The sequence below is a fragment of the Armigeres subalbatus genome, chromosome 1 (genome assembly GCF_024139115.2).
Source record: "Armigeres subalbatus isolate Guangzhou_Male chromosome 1, GZ_Asu_2, whole genome shotgun sequence".
In the NCBI taxonomy this organism is placed as follows: Eukaryota; Metazoa; Arthropoda; class Insecta; order Diptera; family Culicidae; genus Armigeres; species Armigeres subalbatus.
The window spans coordinates 120357704-120382297 of record NC_085139.1 but is presented as its reverse complement, the minus strand read 5'-3'; the positions used below and the strand labels follow the sequence as shown (position 1 = coordinate 120382297).

General features: G+C 43.4%; 2 protein-coding genes across 3 annotated transcripts in view; one reads left to right on the top strand and one right to left on the bottom strand.

The window, feature by feature from the left end:
* Nucleotides 1-24594, bottom strand: part of LOC134205058 (solute carrier family 22 member 21) — a 217320-nt gene that overhangs the window by 34577 nt on the left and 158149 nt on the right. The gene's annotated exons all lie outside the window — the stretch shown is intronic.
* The window catches only part of LOC134205850 (inorganic pyrophosphatase-like), a 16359-nt gene continuing 16296 nt past the window's right edge, over nucleotides 24532-24594 (top strand). For both annotated transcript variants that reach the window (XM_062681503.1, XM_062681494.1), the window contains exon 1: nucleotides 24532-24550. The gene's annotated coding sequence lies outside the window, so the exon portion shown is untranslated. The remainder of the gene's footprint in view (nucleotides 24551-24594) is intronic.

The window sequence follows — 24594 nt, the reverse complement described above, 5'->3', positions numbered from 1 at the left end:
GGGCTCGCCCCACTTGCTCCTTCGTTGCTTTCTCGAATTTTATTCATGATAAAAGGGTCCCCCCTCCGGGCCGTTATCTCCACCTGCTGTAGGTAGTCGCCTGTTGTGATCCCATGGGTCCCTATGTAAACAGTGAGGTCCATGCAGGGTTGACTCCGGTGCCTTATAGCACCGTGTTCAGAGCCGGATCGGCGTAAATCAGAATGCTACATCTGAACCTACTACCCACCGGTATTGGTGGCAGATTTTGAGCGTTACCGAGGCCTGCCAGGTTGTTTATCGGGACGGAGGCAGTCGAACTATTAGCCTGCTTGCCATTTCAAAAAGATGTCACTCGTTTTTACTCAGGAAGCAGAATAGCTCGACCGTCAGCTCATAGACACCTAATCCTATCCATAAATCAAGATTCATCCGATGACGTTTGCCGTTGACCAAGTATACCATAATCAGGATCTTACTGGTATCAATCCTGATGTGCCGGTTGGCCCTCCTGCTGGGCTTGTGTGCTTTGAGCGGCGCACGGTCGCTTTGGTAAAGCCTGCTTACGGACTCATGCAGCTTTTATAGAGGTTTAACAGAGCCCACTGTCAAACCCCACCACGTCCTAGGCAGGCTCCCCAACTGCAGAGGCCGTGGGAGGGGTCGTCAAGCCCTTGGACATAGTCCCTGCTGCCCGTAATGTGTGTGTGTGTGTGTGTGTGTGTGTGTGTGTGTGTGTGTGTGTGTGTGTGTGTGTGTGTGTGTGTGTTTTTTTTTTTTTTTTTTTACAAGGGTTAAAGGCCATCAAAAATCTGCTAAGGACAGACACCTCGAGCATCCACACTATGCTCGAAGGCGAACAGGGATGGCTCCTCCTGACCTGCTAAAATGTGCCTCCCGGATAAACCGGGTCCCTTTATCTTCCTTGCCTCTGATCCCCTGGGACCACGGGATGCTGCGACTACTTCGGGGGGGGCTGTGCTCATGCACTTCTTCTAAAATTCCGGCCCCTAGCTTAGGCTAGTTCGCCGACTGACTGGCTAATCCACTGTGTGTGTGTGTGTGTGTGTGTGTGTGTGTGTGTGTGTGTGTGTGTGTGTGTGTGTGTGTGTGTGTGTGTGTGTGTGTGTGTGTGTGTGTGTGTGTGTGTGTGTGTGTGTGTGTGTGTGTGTGTGTGTGTGTGTGTGTGTGTGTGTGTGTGTGTGTGTGTGTGTGTGTGTGTGTGTGTGTGCGCACAAAACGATGCAAAAAATGTCACTCATTTTTCAGGCACTTACTCTCAACCGATTTGCTCGCAGCAAGTTGCATTCAACGCAGAAAACATTGAAAATTATTTCCCATTATTTCCTATTGCAAATTGGCTAGATCGGACTATGGGATCGGCAGTTATGGCCAAAATACACATTTATACAAAAAAAAAAATCGCGTAAAAAATGTCACTCATTTTTCAGGCACTTATTCTCAACCGATTTGCTCGCAACAAGTTGTATTCGACGAAGAATCCTTTCCCATTGTTTCCTATTGGAAATTAGCCAGGTTGGACTATGGAATCGAAAGTTATGGCCAAAATACAAACTTATACGAAAAAATCGCGGAAAAAATGTCACTCATTTTCAGGCACTTATCCTTAACCGATTTGCTCGCAACAAATTTCATTCGACCTAGAATCTTTTTCCATTGTTTCCTATTGGAAATTGGCCAGGTCGGACTATGGGATCGGAAGTTATGGCCAAAATACAAATTTATACGAAAAAATCGCGTAAAAAATGTCACTCATTTTCAGACACTTACCTCAACCGATTTGCTCGCAGCAAATTGAATTCGACGCAGAATATTTTCCCATTGTTTCCTATTGGAAATTGGCCAGGTCGGACTATGGGATCGGGAGTTATGGCCAAAATACAAATTTATACGAAAAAATCGCGTAAAAAATGTCACTCATTTTCAGGCACTTACCCTCAACCGATTTGCTCGCAACAATTTGCATTCGATGCAGAATCTTTTCCCATTGTTTCCTATTGAAAATTGGCCGGATCGGACTATAAGATCGGAAGTTATAGACAAAATACCTTTTTTATAGAAAAATCACAAAAACCTATTTTTCGGACACCCAACGTTAATCGATTTACACGCCACAAGTTGCATTTGTCGCAGAATCCTCTCCCATTGTTTCATTGAAAATTGGCCAGATCGGACTATGGGATCGGAAGTTATGGCTAAAATGTAAACTTCTACGAAAAAATCGCGTAAAGAACGTCACTCATTTTTTAGGTATTTATTCTCAGCTGATTTGCTCGCAACAAGTTGCATTCGACGCAATGTCCTATTGAACATTGGCCAGATCGAAATATGGGATGGAAAGTTATGGCCGAAACACCATGTTTGCCTTTTACCTACAAAGTATGCGAAGAGGCTATATATTCGCTCTAAAACCAAACTTTTACAGAATGCCTGGAGACCCATAGTGTTATATACCAATCGACTCAGCTCGACGAACTGAGATGATGTCTCTGTGTGTGTATGTACGCGCACCAAAAGTGCGAAAAGTTTAGCTAGGATACGTACCAATATCCTTAACCGATTTACTTGCAACAAGTTTCATTCGACGCGGAATCTTGTTGTATTATTGCCAGATTGGACTATTAACTTAGAAATTATGGCCAAAATACTTTTTGCCTTTCTGGTGCAACAAAGTTGTACCGAAACGCTATAATTTCTCTCCGAAAACGAACTATCGGATGCTGTCACACTGATACACTTCCCTCCCTCTTCATACGGGAGTTTGGCAGAAGGACGGTCTTGACATTTATATTATAACAAATATTGCCCTCCGCTCGCTCTATGGGAATGACATTTTCGTTTTATTTTTGTGTAGTCGGAGCTTCAGTTCACCAACATCCAAAAGTGATATCCTTAAAATATATGACTAGGTAAAATAAAACAGGGGTACGTACGTCAAAAAGATTGGGAGAGGATAAAAATTGTCGAAATTCTTATTAGCATATATCAACTTGAAAACCGAACCGAGGTCTCGCGACAATCGCATTTTCTCGCATTTCCGGATGTTGCAACTGCATCGCGAGTAGTGCGCATCTGTGCCATAGTCGTGCACCGCTCGCGATGCTGTTTCGACATCCGGGAATGGGACAAAATATGATTTTCGGTTTTCAACTGGATCTACAATATCTTTGCCTTGAATAATCTGATTTTCATAGAACGGACAAAGAAATTTTCCCTTTTTTACTCCTAGCTATTAGCTCATCTATTTTCAGGCACACACATTTTATAAAGGTCGAGAAAGGCACCATCACCGCTAGGTGGATTAATCTGGGTTTTTTAAGTTTTATATCATTCAATGTTGCATATTTTATATACAACAATGAATGAATGAATGAATGAATGAATGAATGAATGAATGATTAGTGCCATTCAGGTGTTCTTCGTAGTGCTGCCGCCACTTTTGATCACCTCACGCTCGTTCGTAAAAGGTTCCTGTTTGCGTCCTACATATCAGGCTGTATGGCCCTTACGTGAACGGTTCAACTTCATAGAACTGTTATTAGCGCGGTACAGTTCGTCTCTTCACGGTCTTGATCTTCCTGCTGGCGCTTTTCCTCCGGAAAATCGAGTTTTGTCTTTCCTCGCCCGTTTTATCGTGCCTCGTTCGCCCTCGTGCGGTGTTGCAGCAATCTCGCCCATGCTGCATTCTTCTCTCTACTAACTGCTCACATTCACCGTCATCCAGATCGTTTCTCTGATCCGGGGCAGTGCCAGTGCAGCGGCGGGCTACCAATGGCGGATCGAATATCTCTCCAGCCATCTTCAAGAGATGCTGCGCTCAGCTGCTCTTCCGTGGGAATGCCGCTTCCTGTGCTGCGCGTATTCTTGGCTAGTCTACCGTCTTGTAGCCGCCCAATATTAAGCCGCGGCGTCCGACTTTCGACGCGTGTTGTAACCGTCGAGGTCTTAAGTACTGCGGTAACGGCAGGTCGGAGAAGAATTTACCGTCGATTAGGTTTTCCGTTTCTGGTTAGGTGATTCCATGTGGCCTTGTGATATTTTGCGGGGAAAGAAGTGCTCGGACTACCATTCCGCGGAGGGTGCAAAGTTTATGCATCGGACCGTGTCTTCGATACGGTGTGCAGACTATCCGGTCCGATGACCGGTCATACATTTCTCCTTCCACTGGCGCGTTCGCCACGATGACGATTTTGACGTCCCGCAGTGAGCATCCATCGAGTCTGCTCCAGCTGTGCGAGAACGCTTCTTTCTCGTCGTCGGGTCTCCTTCGTGTGGGCAGTGACGTTGATGATGCTAAGTTGAAGAACGGCCTTAACATAGCCACATCCTGCGCGTTGTTGGCTACCCAATCAAGATGGCGCATCTTACCCAGCACTATGAAGCCGGTTCCCAGCTCGTTGGTGGTGCCACAGCTTTGGTAGAAGGTAGCCGCTCGTGCCCGCTTTTCCACACTTTCTGTCCTGTCCAGTAAATTCCTGCAGCGCCGACGTCGAAGTTGCGGGGATGTAATTCATCGTAGATCATCCTGTCGCAACCGCGAAGCCTACGACTTGCAGTTCCATGTTCCAAGCTTCCAATCGTGATCCTTTATTCGTCGCCTAGGTCTTGCGATTTATCGAGTCGCATTATCTTCTTATTGTTCGTAATTATTTTTTCAGGCGGCTTATTGGGCCTGCGCAAACCTCCTGTCTCGTCGGAGGGCCGTCGTGTCAGGGCTGTTTAGCGTCCCACCTAACACCAGGACTTGGGCTTGCGGCTTTGAGCGGCACACGGTCGCTTTGTTGAGGCCTACTTGCGGATACATGCAGCGCTTTATAGCTCGGGATAGTGTCTGATAGTGTGTTCTCGTCGCGTAATAAATGAAAGGTTGATGGACATAACATCAAATTTTCAAAGACGAGTTCATCTATCGCTCAAGGCTTGTAGAGCTTTTGCCATGCGGCATGATAACATGGAATCTGATTGTTCTTCGCAGCAACATATTTATTGGCAGAATATCATGTGGATAAATCGGTCTTTACTATTTTGGTAAGATTTATCATAAAAAGTCATTTTTCGTCATTGCAGTGGTAGTAAATGTCAAACTCGATTTTTCAGCACTGTAGATGTATCCAACTCGGCAAGCCTCGTTGGATAAATTACATGTGCTGAAAAATCATCTTTTGCAACTAGTTGCACAAACTACTATTTTCGTTTCGATCGCTAATGCGTGTTGTAATTTATCCGTAATGAATCTAAATGATGATATATTCTTAGGCAACTGAAATTTGAACTTGTTAATTGTGTAGCTATTAGAGCCTAATATCTTGCTCTGGGACTAGATTTTTCATTATCAATTCGAGTATGTATGACTTAGGTGTTGATTCCCCTCACAACTTTTTGGTAATGCATGTCAATATTAAAGTGAAACGCCAGGATCACCAATATACTAATTGATAATAAGTTATCATCATTTAATATATCAAATGATACTAGCGTTTTCCGCAGAATATTAGATACAGAGCAATGCATTCTTAGAGTTGTAGAGGAATCAGAACTGAAGTCCGCTACAAATACTTTTCGAATTCCGTCTCTGAATGAGTTATTTAATACTAAATGATAATGAAATGATAAGTTCAATCCTGGTATGACCATATTCTCCATGGAGAGTGGTTTTTGAAAAAACATGTTTTATGATAAATTCAGATTGTATCATACAAACATGTGTGCACAATATTCAATTATAATAAATCTTTTTATTTTTTTCTATTGTCTTTACTCGACTTTGAGTCCAGTTAAATACGAGACACTGAAGACGACATTACTGTTGAGGTCGAAATACGTATCTGTCGGTTACAATCAAGTGGGTGGAATTAAATGGGATGGTTCAAACTGTCTATGACAAGCAAACTGTTATGTTGTTTCGCCTTCTTTCATAGTCGCATTTGTCATGTTTGCTTTAAAATATTTATTTTTTGTTGGGATTTGAATTTATACAAGTCTGGTGTAAACTCATGATTATTCGCTTTACATAACAATTAAATGAATGTTGAGGCTTTACAAAGCTAAAGAACACATTATTGAACTACATTGTAACGTAACATTAGTAAAATTAAACCGAATTGGTATTATTGCGAAATAGTACTAACGCAGAATGATATACCGCTAAATAATATAAACCGCGAAATGTTAAACCGCGATATGATACTGAAGCAAGCGGTAGGTCGAACTAGCACACGCGAAATGGTTAATTGCGGAAGTTTTACGAAATGTCGTACAATCGAAGATAGTTAATTTTCTAAAAATAATTGTGTTTTCGTATACCAGTATTCCATTAGGAATCTACTTAAGATCGAGCGTGAGGTAATCCGGGAGGTATCATGAAAAGCACCTGAACGGCGATGTGGCAAAACCGAGCGGTATGGTGCGACGAGCTAGGGACACGTAGGACAACGTTTTCCGAATCTCCAGGAGATTGTCCGGATGAAAACAACAAATCTGAGGTTGACCAACTACCAGGAATGCTATTAAAACAGGTGAGCCACTGGTATTTACCAATGTTTGGGAAGATGAGGTTTACCGCAGAAGTGGATGGAAGGTATCGTATATCCCATCTACAACGGGGCGATATGCTGAATTGCAGCAATCACCAAGCAACCAAAGTTCAGATTTTACTTAAATTTACTCAATTGAACTAATTGGTTCACTATGGTTACATCAGTTCCAAGATCTTAACGGAACTTTAAAGTTCACTTAAAGTTCGTTACATACAAAAAATTACTTAAATGAGAGCTGATTAAGCCAAAATAGCCCTTCTTATCCGAACTTTGGTTGTTTGGTACCGCGCAATCAATTGCTAAACGTCGCCTCAAGTGTACTCTCCCAATGTATTGCAGAAATGCGCGAAAACAACGTGCCACACTTCATCTATTCCTCGAAATTAAAAAAAAAGAGAAAACATCCATTCCAACTTCAAAGCCGCATATGACACAAATCGATCGAAACCGCTATGGCAGGTATTAAGGAATCCAGTAGATTGACGGCTGAAAAACAACACTTCGATGTTCGGGTGATGTGGTAGTCTGAGTTTCAGGAAATTCTCGAGTCCCTTTGAATTGGCAGAGAGTTTCGACAAGGTGGTGGTCTTTCGTGCCATGGGAGATTTTTACGATGCTCGCTTAGCAGCGTGTTTCGGTAACCTGGAAAGCCAGAGCTAATTTGTAGATTCTGGATATTTACAGCGAATACCGTACGACGAAGGCCTACGCAAACATACCTGTAGTATCGGGAGCGGAGGTAAAGTTTCTTGGCGCGCAGTGAAGCCGTAATGAATATCTTGATTGTCCTTTCTGTATCCGTTTAAGTAGTTTAACTTCCGGTTTTAATGCAGGCTTTGGACCAGTGTCAGTTCGTTAGCAAAGCACCAATGCAATTTTTAGGGACGACTCTCTGTCAGCCGATGTACATATCTGATGGAAACGCAGCGATGAAAGTCAAGATCTGACTGTTTTTCTTGTTTCCTATATCCAGTGAAAGCTTTCCTCGGCTTTCCCACGTGATGTTTCATTCCTCCTCAGTCTCACCTCCGACAAGTGAACGAATTTATTCATTTTGGTTCAAAATTGCACCAAATCAAACCAAACTGGATAAGAAGGGGTTTTCTCGGCTTCTGGCAGGTGATCGAGGTGCAAAAAACAAAAACACAAAGCTGCAGGAGAAAAAAGAGAGAACATGTCAAAACTGACAACTTGCTTAGTGTCTTTCAAGGTATACCAGAACTCTCACACCGATGGAGACTTCAGCAACACGGAAAATTCTGAGTGTCTGGTCCCGGTTATTAGTTCCTGACGTGAGTGTCCTGAAGAACGATTAAAAATTCATGCAACCACGAAGAGCTGACGAGACCCAGCATCGCCAGAGGCGCTAGTGTATTTTACTCAAATTTGGATAAATTTATTTGAAAGTGTTTTGTTCTGTGTAGACTTATTTTTCGCATTTTGTTGTGAGTTTTTTTTGTTTACGTTCCAGTTTTCATCATTGTTTTCTGTGCTCCTGGTCGATCAAAAATTTTCTAAATTTTTCAATTTTATCAAAATTAAAATCCTTTAGCCTCCTTCCGCAGTTCAGCAAGTGTCACATTATAATCTGGATAATTAGCGAGTAGCATGGAGGAGGACTGTTCCATTTTGTCAGCGGTGAACGAAGCAGCGGCAATCTCGTCGGAATCATTGAAATTTTTCCAGGAGTTCCTAAAGGATTCTTACGAACCTTCAAAGAAACGGAGGAAAGACTGAAGAGCCGACGGTGCAGGTGTTTGTCTCGATTTTGAGTGAATTTCACGGTGACTGGAAGTTTCATGATGATGTTTTGAGGAAGATATGTTTTGGTGAGATATGTTGAAGAAAATAACACTTCGTCCTCATCGGTCTTTACTTAGCTCTCAATGTGGGGAAATTGATTGGTTTTAGAATGACGCAAAGCAAATCTTTTCGGAAATATCCTGATTGGGTGAACTGGTCTGAGTTGGTGATCGTCCGAAATTACTTCTTCTTTCAAAAGTTCGCAAGTGATTTCTCCAACGCTACTTAATTGTTTTGTTTCCAATAATTTGTTTGCTTATGACCGTCGTGTCGTTAAAATATCTTTTCTCAAACACATCCACAACTGTCTTAAATATACTTTATATTTTCCGCAGTGTTGCAGTTCTCCGCAATCCACCTGATGGGTTCGTTCAGAAGGAGATGTGGATGATAGTGGACAGGACGGCTCGATTTCATATCGGCTGAAGTTTTCGCGCATTAACTGATTGGAAGTTGAACCGCAGTCTACGGTTAGACGAAGAGGAGATATACAATGTTGAAGTCGATCGCATTTGGATATGTTGCTGGAAATGGATCAGTGCACATAGATGCAGTGTGCAGCCAATAGGTTGGCATGACTGATAAAGCACACCGTATTCTACGTGAGAAATGTTGTGCTATGAAAGCGCAAGAAATTGTGAGTTGAATTGGTCCGTGCCGCACAGTACATTTTTCGATTACGGAAGACCGGTATGTGGCAGTTCCTGACGGGGTCTGATTAACTACATATGAAAGCCGGAAACTTTGCTCGCAGTTCGACTAACTCAACATGAAGTTGATCAGCAATTAATAATTTTGTTGGATCATCAGAAGGAGAAATTCAGAAATGATTGAGTAAGGATAGCACACGAAGGATTTGTACTATTGGTGTTTTCAACATAGCTCGCTAGGAGATTTACGGCATCGAGTTCATACTGACGATGGTGTTAAATCTATTTGACGTGACTTTTATGACATTTATGTCAATTTAAACTTGATTATCAAATAAGATCGATTGTCAAATGAATATGCTGAAGACTCAGCTGCAATTCGGTGAAGGATCTGCTTTATAAATCGTGTTTAAGCATAACTCAAATTCATTCACGAAAAATGTTACTAAGGTCCTTTTGACAAAATAAGCGAGCATTCCTCGTTGGTGTCTCTGCTGCAGCCAGTGAAGAAGGATATAAATATTTAGCGCGAGAGGATAAATTGGGCTGAGCACAGTGGAATGACTTGCTGCTCGTCAACTGGTACTAAACAACAGGTTCACCACCATTCAAAATTCAACTGCAGTGATTCTGATCCATTTGTTGACCTGTAAGTACCTGATATTAGCTTCTCATTGCACTCCCTCAAATTATCGACTATTTCAGAAACAACAGATTCCACTCACGACATACACATCAGTAGCATGTCACAATACAAAAGTCTACAAACACGTACCAGACGTCTCGGAAGCCTACAGTATTATTGAAAGTCCAATTTGAGACCAATACTGCACAGGAGAAATGGTGTGTTAAATGATCAGACTACTGCGGCGTTACTGCATGGACCAGAGTGTTGAGATCAACAACGGAATGATGAAAACCTTGACTGGTTCTGCGCCACACTGAATTGTAACGCGCCTAACAGATCTATACGACGTGACCGTAAATCGTCCAATAGATATCGACTTTACCTCATCAACACATGGATTCAGTGCCGAAAACCTACCACAAAAGGTTGGAAAAAATTCGATTATTGTTAATGACCACCGGTAAATGGTGGTTGTTCGAAGTCTACAGCTTATTACGCTACTGTTCCTCGAGTGCTCCGAAAGTTCGAATGAAGAAACGCAAACTAGAACCATTACTTCGACAGACGTTCCAATCGATGTCCACGATGAAGAGGATTTAGACCTCGGTGAACGGTCGATATTCTTTTCAGTACGTCGGTTTTCAATTTTCCCTGAACCAGAATGACCAATGCACGAACTATCCGCTATTGCAGCGCTACGCCAAGTCTCAAGCCGATTTGAACGCCCTGTGTCAAGTACAAAGTGCTGGTCACCGAACAGTAGATATGCGGGACAAAACTTTGATCGCGACGAATGCATTAAGTGACGGAAGAAAAAATAGCCGGAAGGTAAGTCACGGTTTAGTTTAGATTTAGTTTGTTTTGATACAAAAGAATTTGTATCGATTGTGTTCATGATTTTAAATTTAAGAATCTGCTGAATCTTGCTTCTGTTGATTTTGAGTTCATACACCACACCAACAAACCATCTTATATACATTTTATCCTTTCCGCAGCTCAGTTCTCCAGCAATCCACTGAGTTCAGCTGCAATCTGAAGGATCTGATGAAAGCAGTTGTGCTCCCAATGTGACCCATCTCGACCCATCCACGTACGAAGTAATCGCAACCCGAAAAATCTACGAGACTCAAGGCCTTCATCCACTCGTCTTCTCTTCCGCCCATCTGCCTGTAGGTTAAATCCCACGTTTCCGTAGTCCGTGTCCGACCCAACTGGTCGCCCCAATTAAATTTCCATTATGTTCGCATTCCTACGAAAAGACATCACTGATGCGCTTTCAACGACGCTCTAGTATGATGATTGATGGTGAAGTGGCCGCCACCTAACCATCACAACTAGGCACAATCATCCGTTTGTATGCTGTTAAACGTCCTGTGAAGTCCTATCGGATCGCAAACAGGGCGACTCAAACGGCACGCCCATCGAGGATAATGGATCTGCTGCCGATAAGAAAACGAAACGAATTTCTCGAACAGCTGAAACTGGACACGATCCGCGCGATTGAACCGGGTGAACATTAACCGCTCGGTTGTTCTGGAGGTGGTTGGACAGGATGGGTATAGATCTTTCGATTGCGGAAGATCGGTACGTGCAGCACGAAGGTTGCTTTCCGATCAATCACCAGATCAAGAAAAAAATGAAATAAATGCTATTAGTGCTCCAAAAATACTGTATATGATCATTTTTAGTTCAAAATCGATCAATTTGGGTTGATTTGAATAGGTTCTAGATTGGATTTGAATTAAATTTGTATTGGATTTAGATTGAATTTGAATTGACGTGGCTGGTGCCGTAATTGACTGCACATTGAGAATTGAGAATGATAGCTAAACCCAAGCCATTCAATTGGTTCCCTGTACAATTTCGCAAGTTGAAGTCAATCACGGAGTAGCAACTACGAATTATACGGTTATCCTGCTCATGCTCGCTCATGTATCCGACACCTATTGATTGGCGGCGATTTGAGCGTGTTCAGAATCATATGATAAAAGATATTTTAGTTACTAGATAAAGATTGTCGATAGGATAGGGAAACTAAATGTCAAAGAAGGAAAATCCATACGATTTGACAGCTTGGTACCCAAATGTTCCGGACAGCAGAACAAAGGGAACGAAGCGACAATCTTTATCTAGTAACTAAAATATCTTTTATATACATGGCAAAGACTTAATTTATTCATTACCTGTCAATCATTACCTGAGCAATCTGAGTACCGGTGACGTCAGCTTCAGCAAGCATCTTTTTAAAATAGTATACTTACCACTGCCCGGAGCTAGCGACAATTGTTTTAAAACTCTGTGACAATAGTTTTGACAAAAATACGCGTTGTTCATGGAAGCAGCCACAGGAATAGCAATCAAGAAGGCATGGAGTACGTTGACATGTCTTTGAAATCGATTACTGACTTGAGTGTTTAAGTATTCAAATTTTGACTTTTCGTTCAATCGTTACAAAGACAAACAGACGTAAACTAGAAAAATACCATCCACCATGACTTCAACGATCAATTTGAATTTGATTGATTACGCAATTAACCAGAGGCGCCAGTGTCGACATTCGGGTTCATTTCACTCCAGCGCCTTCTGGTGACGATTTCATACGAAACATCGTTTCGTGTAACAATGCCTGAGATGGTGGTAGATGAGTTGAGCGATGGATTTTCAGAAAATTGTTCAAGCTGTAAGTCTGTTTGTCTGTGCTTTAAGGGTGAAAATGGCAAACAGGTTAAGTATAATCTTAGTCCGTTCATGATACTTTTTTCTTGACAAAGGCCATAAAAACCGCAGCTTTTCTTGGGATAGTTTATTCTTGTGGTAGTAGCACGTCATCGTATTCAGGAATTGTGCCTTCCCCGAGTTTCGACAAAGATTGGTTTCGTCCGACTGATTTGGCCCAACTTTCTGTCTCACAGCTCAGTGATGGATACGAAACTCTCTTATCCGATCCTGAACAATCTTGACACACACCTGACTCACTATCAAGATGTGGATTTTCCTCTCAAATCAACAATCAACGGCTTCAGAGGGGGTAGAATCGCTGGTCAAAATGATACTCCTAGGGTTTCTTCCACGTTAGTGCCTCTTAACGTTCGCATTAGCTTTGACCGATGGAACAATCGTTTGGACGCTGTCCATCCATCTGTATGTTTTACATTGCGCTTCCGCCAGAATCTGAAATCCACCGCCACGCACAAGTTGTTCATCCTCGTGGAGCAATGTACTGGATAATATTGTCTAGCAGGTAGTGGACAGATGGGGAACCCCTGCTGGTAGTTCCATTACGAGAGATACTCTAATCATAATTTAGAGATCTGAGTATTGAGAATCTGTTGCACTATGTGAAGTATGATGTTGACAGTTGTTGTTATTTGCATGTAAACCTAACAGAGTGTTTGTATTATCCTCTATAAAATGTTCCTTATCTTCCTCCGGATACCACCTTTGGCGTGAATTATACATATTATTTACAAGATGTAACAGTGGCGACGAGGATAAATAGTGTTTCATTTTAGAATTTGTTTTTCACGACCTCGTGTTACACCATTTGGCGTGATTTTTTTTCCACAAAGAATCTTTTTGGTGCTATGTTAGAAGTGGTTTTTGGTGAATCAGGATGTGATTCTGTTTTTATGTGCACCGCAATATTTTTATTTTCATTTTTGTTAAGATTTTTGTTAGCTTTTCATAGACTTTATTATTGCGAAGAACGCATTTTTCCTCAGTGCCTTGATCCGCTTTTTGTGCTAGTGTATTGTACTTTTCTTCGCACATTTTATTCGTAACATTTCTTCAATAAATAAATCGCCATCACATGGCTTGCAATTATTGTTTACTGCGATTGAAGCTATGATAGCGTGAATTATTATTCCTTTTTATGGTGATGGTGTACTGTTGTTCGATTTGTGTTTGGTAGAAATTAGCACAATTTTTTAATTGCATTTGGAAGCATGAATCTATTTAAATACTATCAGGAACATTGTTTATCACAAATGTGGATTGCTTATTCAGAGGGCAGCTCAAACAATGTCGGTATAGTAGGTCTGTTTATCATCCGACACTTACTGTAATTTGGATCATTCAGCGACCCCACATCATGTTTAAATCTTTTGGGTGACATTGTTTTATCAGTGAGTGTATAGTGTTACCTGTTGTTTTGAGGCATTGTTCTTTGTGTTTTATTTCAGTTTGCCTGGATATAGTATAGTTTTTTTATTCTATTAGAACACAATTGTATCCGATAATATATAGATCGTATGAGAACACTCTAAGACATTACATATGGTAGTTAGTACATCATGTAAAAACATGTTTTAATCTTGACGTATATCAGCATCACATAGCAAATACAACATATAGCATTTTAGGCTGATAGGAAGGTAAAGTGTATTAAAAATAACATATAAGACAGATGATTAATTCAAAGCTAGGTATTCATACGTAGAACGAACCTTTATGTTAATTTTAATTTTATTTTGATGTAGCTGTTCAAAAGCTGTTTGACTTTATTTAACCTTGACGTATGGAAAGAAACTTGTAAGAAAAGTGAATTACTGAAAGCGTTTTTCAGTCAGAACAATGTATAAAAGGACGAAAATATAAGTAAGTTGTCACTGAGAAGTGAATTGGATACAAGTATCTTCTTGAGGAAGGAGGTGTTGTAGTGATCAGATGGGGAACCCCGCTGAGTTCCATTACGAGAGATATACTCTTCATAATTTAGAGATCTGAGCTATTGAGAATCTGTTGCACTATGTGAAGTATGATGTTGAATAGTAAGTTGTTTGCATGTAAACCTAACAGACGTGTTTGTATTATCCTCTATAAAATGTTGCCATCTTCCTCCGGATACCAATTGGCGTGAATTATACATATTATTTTCAAGATGTAACACAGGTGAGCAACGACATGGTAGGTAATCACCTCCTTTGATCTTAAAAGGAAAACAATTACGATAAATAAATAACCGAAAATTAAATTTAGTTTGAATACTCACGTTATATTATCGAATATTTCGAAAATACATGTTCCGTTCTTTCCAATTGCATCTCTTTCAGTAGCGCCAAATCATCGATAGTGAAATTTTCTTCGCTTCGTTATAGCCACCAAGTGGTCCATCACCTTCATAATCGACGTATTCAATATTATCAATGCACGCTTTGTCCGTTGGTCGAATTTGCATCGACGCCGATTCTTCGCAATTTTCACATTGTGAGCCTCGTCCGAATGATAATCGTGTTCGGGAGCTCCAAATTGTTCGCCTTGTGCATCATCGGTCCAGCAAATAATTATACGGCATGGAGAGTATATCCGCGCTCGATTATCTCCTTGGATAGGAAGAAGGGACATGCACGCCTTTTATGACTGTAGCTCGTATTTATCATCTCTGCATTATCTGCGTACAAATTTAATATTATCAAACAAATATTTCAAATTGTCCTATAGTATTCTTGAATTTCTGTTTACAAAAAAAAAACATTTACCTGTGCAGTTGTGAATACGTCTGATGCGTACACCCCATTTCACCAACTCAGAGCCACTTCCTTCATCCAGCTTGTCCAGTAGCTGGTAATGTTTGTACGCATATTGGCCTGTACTTGGGCCTTCTTTGCAAAACCCTTGAACCTCTTCTCATTATGTACTTGTCTTCGACGTGTTGATGATCAGTCCGATCCGCTTGGCTTCCTTTTCAGTCTGATGTATGCTTCCTCCATTTTCAAAGTTACGTGCCATAGTATCTATGTCGTCAAAGCCAAAAGCTGTGACGGACTTATTGAAAATTGTACCACTAGTGTTAATGCCCTTCGTATTACCCTTCCAAAGCTATGTTGAATAGCAGACACGAATACCATCACCTTGCCGTAACCCTCTGCGCTTCGAAAGGACTCGAGAATCCCGAAACTTGAACTACGCATCACCCGATCCATCGTCGCTTTGATCAACCGTGTCAGTTTATCCGGAAATCCGTGTTCGTGCATTATAGCTACCATAGCTGGTCCCAATCGATTGTATCATATGCGGCTTTGAAGTCGATGAATTGATGATGTGTGGGCACGTTGTATTCGCGGCATTTCTGCAGTACTTGGCGAATGGCGAACACCTAGTCCGTGGTGGAGCGTTCGCCAAAACCTGCCTGGTACTGCCCCACGAACCCCTTGCAATTGGTGCTAGTCGACGGCATAAAATTTTGAGTGTACTTGTTCAGCAATGGATTGCGCGGTAGTTGCTACAATCCAGCTTATCACCCTTTTGTAGCTGGGACCACGACACCTTCCATCCACTCCTGCGGCAAAACTCTCCTCCCAAATCTTGAAATGACCCAGTGCAGCGCTCTTGCCAGTGCGTCACCACCGTGTTTAAATAGCTCTGGCACGGCAAATGCTAAAGGCACCATTGGTACTTCGTCACTAGGAAAAAATAGACCATCTCGCGGTCCTTAGCCCTTACCCAGCAACTCCTATCCCCACTCGCGGTGCTGGCCGAACGAGCAACCTAGGGAAGATCGGGTAACCAACCCCGGTGGGAACCATGGTCGTATGCTGACAGGAAGGGTTTGCTTCTCGAGGTTCAAATCTTATTGAGCGTCTGTTCTCCATGTCAGGATCGGCTCACAACAGTCTCGTTCTCCATAGGGCTGATCATCGTCCGAGTGCCAGCGAGGACTTCAAATGAAACTGCACCATGGTCCACCGGAAATAGGAGGAATGGTCCTCCGAAATTTAGGGGTTTGGTGTCAGGCCCTGCAAGCCAGCCTTTAAAAATCATAAGCAAAGAACAATCAACAAGAGAGTACGGACCGGAACCATCGGCGAAGACCACTGCGACGAAAAGGGACTAGCGATTGGAAACTCGGTTCGTGGAACTGCAAATCTCTCAACTTCATCGGGAGCAACGCATACCGCGATGTGCTCAAGGACCGTGGATTCGGCAACGTAGCGCTGCAGGAGGTTTGTTGAAGGGATCAGGTGCGAACGTTTAGAGGTAATCATACCATCTACCAGAGCTGGGCAACACACAGAGCTGGGAACAGCTTTCATGTGATGGGCGACATGAGGCGCGTGATCGGGTGGTCGATCAACGAGAAAATGTGCAGGTTGAGGATCAAAGGCGGTTCTTCAACTTCAGCATGATCAACGTCCATAGCCCACACTCCGGAAGCACTGATGATGATAAAGACGCATTCTACGCGCAGCTGGAACGCGAGTACGACAGCTGCCGCACGACGTCAAAATCATCATAGGAGATTTGAACGCCCAGGTTGGCCAAGAGGAGGAGTTTAGACCGACTATTGGAAAGTTCAGCGTCACCGGCTGACGAACGAAACGGCCTACGACTAATTGATTTCGCCGCCTCCAAGAATATGGCCATCTGCAGCACCTATTTCCAACACGGCCTCCCGTATCGGTACACCTGGAGATCGCCACTGCAGACAGAATCACAAATCGACCACGTTCTGATTGATGGACGGCACTTCTCCGACATTATCGACGTCAGGACATATCGTGGCGCTAAATCGACTCTGACCACTATCTGGTGATGAGAACCGCCCAAAACTATCTGCTCAACAATGTTCGGTACCGACGACCGCCGCGGTACGACCTAGAGCGACTGAAGCAACCTGATGTCGCCACTGCATACGCGCAGCATCTCGAGGCAGCGTTTAAGAGGTGAGCCTGATGGGGCCCCTCTTGAGGACCGCTGGAATACAGTCAAGCAGCCATTAACGACGCAGCGGAGAACAATCGGGTATGGGTCGAAGTCGACGGAACGATTGGTCTGAAAGAGTGCAGACAGATTCTGGAGGAGAGACGCAGCGCGGGCGGTCGCGCTAGCAGGTACCCGGCAGAACGTGGAACGTTATAGACGGAAGCGGAGACAGCAGACCCGCCTTTTCAGAGAAGAAACGCCGCCTGGAAGAAGCGGAGTGCGAGAGATGGAACAGCGTTCTCAAGATACACGCAAGTTCTATCAGAAGTTCAACGCATCCGCAAAGGTCTGTGCCGCGAGCCGAAAATGACGGGATAAGGATGGAGCATCTTGACGGACGAACTGTGGTGATCGAAAGGTGGAAGCAGCACTACGAGGAACATCTGAATGGCGCTGAGAGTACAGGCACGAAAGTCAAGGCAGCGGAGGAGATGACTACGTCAGTTCAGCGGACGAAGCCAACCAGCCCCACCTTGAGGGAAATTAAGGATGCCATTCAACAGCTAAAGACCAATAAAGCAGCTGGTAAGGATGGTAGGAGCTGAGCTCATCAAGATGGGCCCGGAAAAGCTACTTGCTCGCAATAAACTGATAGTCAGAATCTGGGAAACCGAACAGCTACCGGAGGAGGAGAAGGGGTTATATGCCCCATCTACAAGAAAGGACAAACTGGAGTGTGAGAACTTTCGAGCGATCACCATCCAGCCGCCCCAAAGTGATATCCCAGATCATCTTCTCGTCGTCTGTCACCATTAGTGAACGAGTTCGTGGAAGTTACTGCGGCTTCGTTGACGGCCCTCGACAACGGACCAGATCTTTACTGTACGGCAAATCCTTCAAAATGCCGTGAATACCAGGTCCCAACGCACCATCTGTTCGTTGATTTCAAGGCGGCATACGACAGATAGACCGCGTAGAGCCATGGAAAATTATGGACGAGAACAGCTTCCTGGAAAGCTTACCAGACTGATCAAAGCAACGGTGGATGGTGCAAAACTGTGTGAAGATCTCGGCGAACATCCAGTTCGTTCGAATCGCGCCGGGGACTAAGACAAGGTGATGGACTTTCTGCTCTTTGTCAACATTGCGCTAGAAGGTGTCATGCAGAGCCGGCAGCCGGGGTACGATTTTCAACAGATCCAGTCAATTTATTTGCTTCGCGGATGAATGGACATTGTTGGCCGAACATTTGCAAAGGTGGCAGAACTGTACACCCGCCTGAAACGTGAAGCAACAAAAGTTGGACTGGTGGTGAATGCGTCAAAGACAAAGTACATGCTTGTGGGCGGAACCGAGCGCGACAGGGCCCGCCTGGGAAGCAGTGTTACGATAGACGGGGATACCTTCGAGGTGGTCGAGGAATTCTCTACCTCGGATCCTTGCTAACGGCTGACAACAACGTTAGTCGTGAAATACGAAGGCGCATCATCTGTGGAAGTCGCCTACTACGGGCTCCAGAAGAAACTGCCGAAAAGATTCGCCACCGCACCAAATGGCGCAAGACGTTAAAGACCGGTAGTCCTCGAACATGAAACATGGACAATGCTCGAGGAGGATCTAAGCACTCGGAGTATCTGAGAGACGGGTGCTTAGGACCATCTTTGGCGGTGTACAAGAAGACGGTGTGGCGGCGAAGAATGAACCATGAGCTCGCCCACCTCTACGGCGAACCCAGTATCCAGAAGGTAGCTAAAGCCGGAAGGGATTACGGCAGGGCATGTTGCAAGAATGCCGACAACAACCCTGCAAAGATGGTGTTCGCTTCCGATCCGGCAGGCATGAGACGACGTGGAGCGCAGCGAGCGAGATGGGAGACCAGGTGCAGAACGACTTGAGCGTGGGGCGTATTCGAGGATGGAGATGTGGCCTCGAACCGTGTATTGTGGCGTCAAATTGTTGATTCAGTGTTATCTGTATAGATGTAGACTAAATAAATGAATGAAATAGCTCTCCTGGTAGTTGGTCAACCCCAGGGCTTTGTTGTTCTTCAGCCGGCCAATCTCCTCCTGGATTTCCTGGAGATCCGGAGCCGGTAAAATTATATCCCGTGCGCCTCCCAGGTCCATTGCATCTTCGTCTGCCACATCGCCATTCAGGTGTTCTTCGTAGTGCTGCGCCACTTTTGGACACCTCACGCTCGTTCGTAAAAAGGTTCCCGTTTATGTCCACACATATCAGGCTTGGCACGTGGCCTACGTGAACGGTCTAACTTCATAGAACATGTTATTAGCGCGGTACAGATGGCTCCGTCTCTTCACGGTCTTGATCTTCCTGGTGGCGCTTTTCCTCCGGAAAATCGAGTTTTGTCGTTCCGCCCGTTTATATCGTGCCTTCGCCCTCGTGCGGTGTTGCAGCAATCTCGCCCATGCTGCATTCTTCTCTTCTACTAGCTGCTCACATTCACCGTCATACCAGTCGTTTCTCTGATCCGGGGCACCGTGCCGGCAGCGGTTGGGTGCTACCCAATGGCGGATCGAATATCTCTCCAGCCATCTTCGGAGATGCTGCGCCTAGCTGCTCTTCCGTTGGAATGCGCTTCCTGCTGCTGCGCGTATTCTGGGCTAGTCTACCGTCTTGTAGCCCTCAATATTAAGCTGCGGCGTCGACTTCGACGCGTGTTGTACACCGTCGAGAGTCTTGAGCGCAGGATGCTGCAACGCAGGTGTGAGAAGAATTTACCGATTAGGTTTTCCGTTTCTGGTTAGGTGATCTCCATGTGGCCTTGTGGATATTTTTGCGGGAAAGAAGGTGCCCTGACCCATTCCGGAGGGTGCAAAGTTTATGCATCGTTGACCGTTGTCATTCGAACGGTGTAGACTATCCGGTCCGATGACCGGTCTATACATTTCCTCCTTCGACTTGTGGTTCATGTCACGATGACGATTTTGACGTCCGCAGTGAGCATCCATCGAAAGTCTGTCTAGCTGTGCGTAGAACGCTTCTTTCTCGTCGTCGGGTCTCCCTTCTGTGGGCAGTGGACGTTGATGATGCTATAGTTGAAGCAACGGCCTTTAATCACAGCTTAACATCCTTGCGTTGGTTGGCTGCCACCCAATCACAAGATGGCGCATCTTACCCAGCACTATAGCCTTCCCAGCTCGTTGGTGGTGCCACAGCTTTGAGAAGGTAAGCTCCGCCGCTTTTTCCACACTTTCTGTCCTGTCCAGCAAATCTCCTGCACGACGTCGAAGTTTGGGGATGTAATTCATCGAGATCCTGTGAACCTGCGAAGCCAGCGACTTGCAGCCTGTTCCAAGCTTCCAATCGTGATCCTTATTCTCGCCAGGTCTTTGCTGATTATATCGAGTCGCATTATCTCTTATATTGTTCGCAATTATTGGTTTTCCAGGCGGATTGGGCTCGCAAACTCCTCCCTGTCGGAGGGCCGTCGTCAGTGGCTGTTTAGCGTCCCACCTAACACCAGGATCTGGTTAGTGCTTTGAGCGGCACACGGTCGCTTTGTTGAGGCCACTTGGGGATACATGCAGCTTTTATAGCTCGGGTAGTGTTCAGATAGTGTGTTCTCTGCGTCGCGTAATAAATGAAATAGCTTGATGGACAAACACAGAAATTTCCAAAGACGAGTTCATCTATCGCCTGCTTGTAGAGCTTTGCCATGCGGCATGATAATCATAGAATCCGATTGTTCTCTGCAGCAACATTATTTATTGGCAAGAATAATCATGGACTAAATCATCTTTTATTTTGGCACAGATACAACAAAGTTCATTTTTCGTCATTGGTAAGTGTAAATCGTTAGAACTCGATTTTTCAGACTGTAGTATTTATCCAACTGGCAAGCCCTCTGTGGATAAATTATCTCGTGCTGAAAAATCATCTTGCAACTAGTTGCACAAACTACTATTTTCTTGTCATTGTAATGCGGTGTGTAATTTATCCGTAATGAATCAACATAGATGAATTCTTGTTGGCAACTGAAATTTGAACTGTTAATTGTAGCATATTAGCAATATCTTGCTCTGTAGAGTGATTGAACTTATTAATATTCATTATCTAGAGATGGAATGGCGGACTTCTGGCTGATTCCCACAACTTTGTTATTATTAATATGCAAACGCTCAGGATCACTCAATATACAATTGATAGGTTATCATCATTTATATATCAAATGATACTAGCGTTTTCCGCGGTGAATATTAGACATAGAGCAATGTATTCTTAGAGTTGTAGAGGGAATCAGAACTAAGTCCGCCATACAACACTTTTCGGAATTCCGTCTCTGGAATGAGTTATTGATGAATACTAAATGATAATGAAATGATAAGTTCAATCCCTGGGTATGACCATATTGCCCCATGGAGAGTGGTTTTTGAAAAAACATGTTTTATGATAACTAGATTTGTACATTAGCAAACATGTGTACAATATTCAATTATAATAAATCTTTTATTTTTTTCTATTGTCTTTACCGACTTTGAGTCCAGTTAAATACGAGACAATGAAGACGACCTTACTGTTGAGGTCGAAATACGTATCTGTCAAGCCACAATCAAGTGGTGGAATTAAATGGATGGTTCAAACTCGTCTTATGACAAGCAAACTGTTAGTTGTTTCGCCTTCTTTACATAGTCGCATTTGCAAATATGTTTTGCTTTAAAATATTTATTTTTTGTTGATTTGAATTTATACAAGTCTGGTGTAAACTCAATGATTATTCGCTTTAATAACAATTAAATGAATGTTGAGGCTTTACAAAGCAAAGAACACATTATTGAACCATTGTAACGTAACATTAGTAAAATTAAACCGAATTGGTATTGCGCGAAATAGTACTAACCGGAAATGTATACCGCTAAATAATATAAACCGCGAAATGTTAAACCGCGATATGATACTGAACGCGAAGCGGTAGGCCGTGAACTAGCAACCGCGAAATGGTTAATTGCGGAATGTTTTATCGAAATGTCGAATCGAAGATAGTTAATTTTCTAAAATAATTGGCTGTCATACTAGTATTCCAATACTAGGGAATCTACTTAAGATCGAGTGGAGGTAATCCGGCAGGTGGCGGCATCATTACGAAAAGCACCTGAACGGCGATGTGGCAAAACCGTAGCGGTATGGTGACGAGCCTAGGGACACGTAGTAGGACATACGTTTTCCGAATCTCCAGGAGATTGTCCGGATGAAAAACAACAACCCTGAGGGATCAACTACCAGGAATGCTATTAAAACAGGTGAGCCACTGGGTATTTACAATGTTTGGGAAGATGAGGTTCTACCGCAGAAGTGGATAGGTATCGTATATCCCATCTACAACGAAGGATATGCTGAATTGCAACCACCAAGCAACCAGAAGTTCAGATTTTACTTAAATTTACTCTTAACTGAACTAATTGGTCACTATGGTTCACATCGTCTAAGATCCTTAACGGAACTTAAAGTTCACTTAAAGTTCCGTTACATACAAAAATTACTTAAAATGAGAGCTGATTAGCCAAAATAGCCCTTCTTATCCGAACTCTGGTTGCTTGGGTACCGCGCAATCACATTGCTAAACGTCGCTACAAGGTACTCTCCCAATGTATTGCAGAAATGCCGCGAAAACAACGTGCCCAACTTCATCTATTCCTCGAAATTAAAAAAAAGAGAAAAACATCCATTCCTTAACTTCAAAGCCGCAGACACAAATCGATCGAAACCGGCTATGGCAGTGTATTAAGGAAATCCAGTAGATTGGACGGCTGAAAACAACAACACTTCGATGTATCGGGTGATGTGCGTAGTTCGAGTTTCAGGAATATTCTCGAGTCCCTTTGAATTGCGCAGAGAGTTTCGACAAGGTGGTGGTCTTCGTGCCTGTGGACGATTTTACGATGTCCGCTTAGCAGCGGTTTCGGTAACCTGGAACCGCGCTAGAGCACTCTTGTAGATTCTGGATATTTACAGCGAATACCGTACGACGTGAAGGCTCACGCAAACATACCTGGTAGTATCGGCAGAAGCGGAGGTAAAGTTTCGCGCAGTGAAGCCTAATGAATATCTTGATTGTGTCCTTCGTTATCCGTTTAGTAAGCAATCTCCGGTTGTAATGCAGGCTTTGGAAGACCAGTGTCAGTTCGTTAGCAAAGCACCAATGCAATTTTTAGGGACGACTCGTCTCGTCAGCCGATGTACATTCGATGGGAAAACGCAGCGATGAAAGTCAAGATCTGACTGTTTTCTTGTTTCCTATATCCAGTGAAAGCTTTCCTCGGCTTTCCCACGTGATGTTTCATTCCTCCCTCAGTCTCAATTCTCCGACAAGTGAACGAATTTATTCTATTTTTGGTTCAAAATTGCAATAAATCACAATTCACAACTGGATAAGAAGGGTTTTTCTCGGCTTTCCTGGCAGGTGACTGGTGAGGTGCAAAAAAACAAAACACAAAGCTGCACGGAGAAAAACATGAGAAATACGTCAAAACTGACAACTTGCTTAGTGTCTTTTCAAGTGTATACCTAGAACTCTACACACGATGGAGACTTAGCGCAACACGGAAAATTCCGAGTGTCTGGTCCCGGTTATTAGTTCCTGCTCTGGTTACTCTATGAGCATCAGAAAACGGTTTCTGGCTGCTTCTTTGCCGTTTTGTTTGTTCGTTTCGTCACGATGTTCCATTTTTCTTCTCCAAACCACATGCTAATGATGTTGAACACTTTTCAATTGAACGACGTTCAAACCAACGGGGTTCAAAATTAAAAGTGTTCAAATTAAAATGGTCATATGGTTGTCTCATGGTAGTGCAACGGCAAATTGCATGAAAAGAGACATAAAATGGGTGAAGCGTTTTGATCGTGTAGAACGTAAAATATTCACAAACAATCTGCAACACAAATGTGCGTCCCTCTTCGACTACCGCGTTGATGCTACTGTGGCAAATGTCACTACGTTTCACAACCACCAACAAAGCGTCAGTGCCAAAATGATTCCATCGTGTTGGCGGTAGCCGGGCGACATCGTTCCTTGACGCGGCGGTGTTTTCAGCAAAATCAGCAGCGGGTTCGGTTCGGATTAGTAGCATCAAGGGCACGTTTTGTTGGTACAGAAAACGGTGCAGTGAGTCGTTTCCTCCGGTGACGGATCAAAGAACGGTTTGTTTTCTGTTTGTAGTTTACGCAGTTGTTACGGAACGGTGAATACGGGAGTGCTTGCAAGATGACCGGATCAAGAAGTACCAAATCGGAACGGGGCGCAAATTCATCTGACGACTATCGGCTGTTCTTCAGTAAGTAAATACTTATAGTAATTTATTATCCATTAGTGTTTATT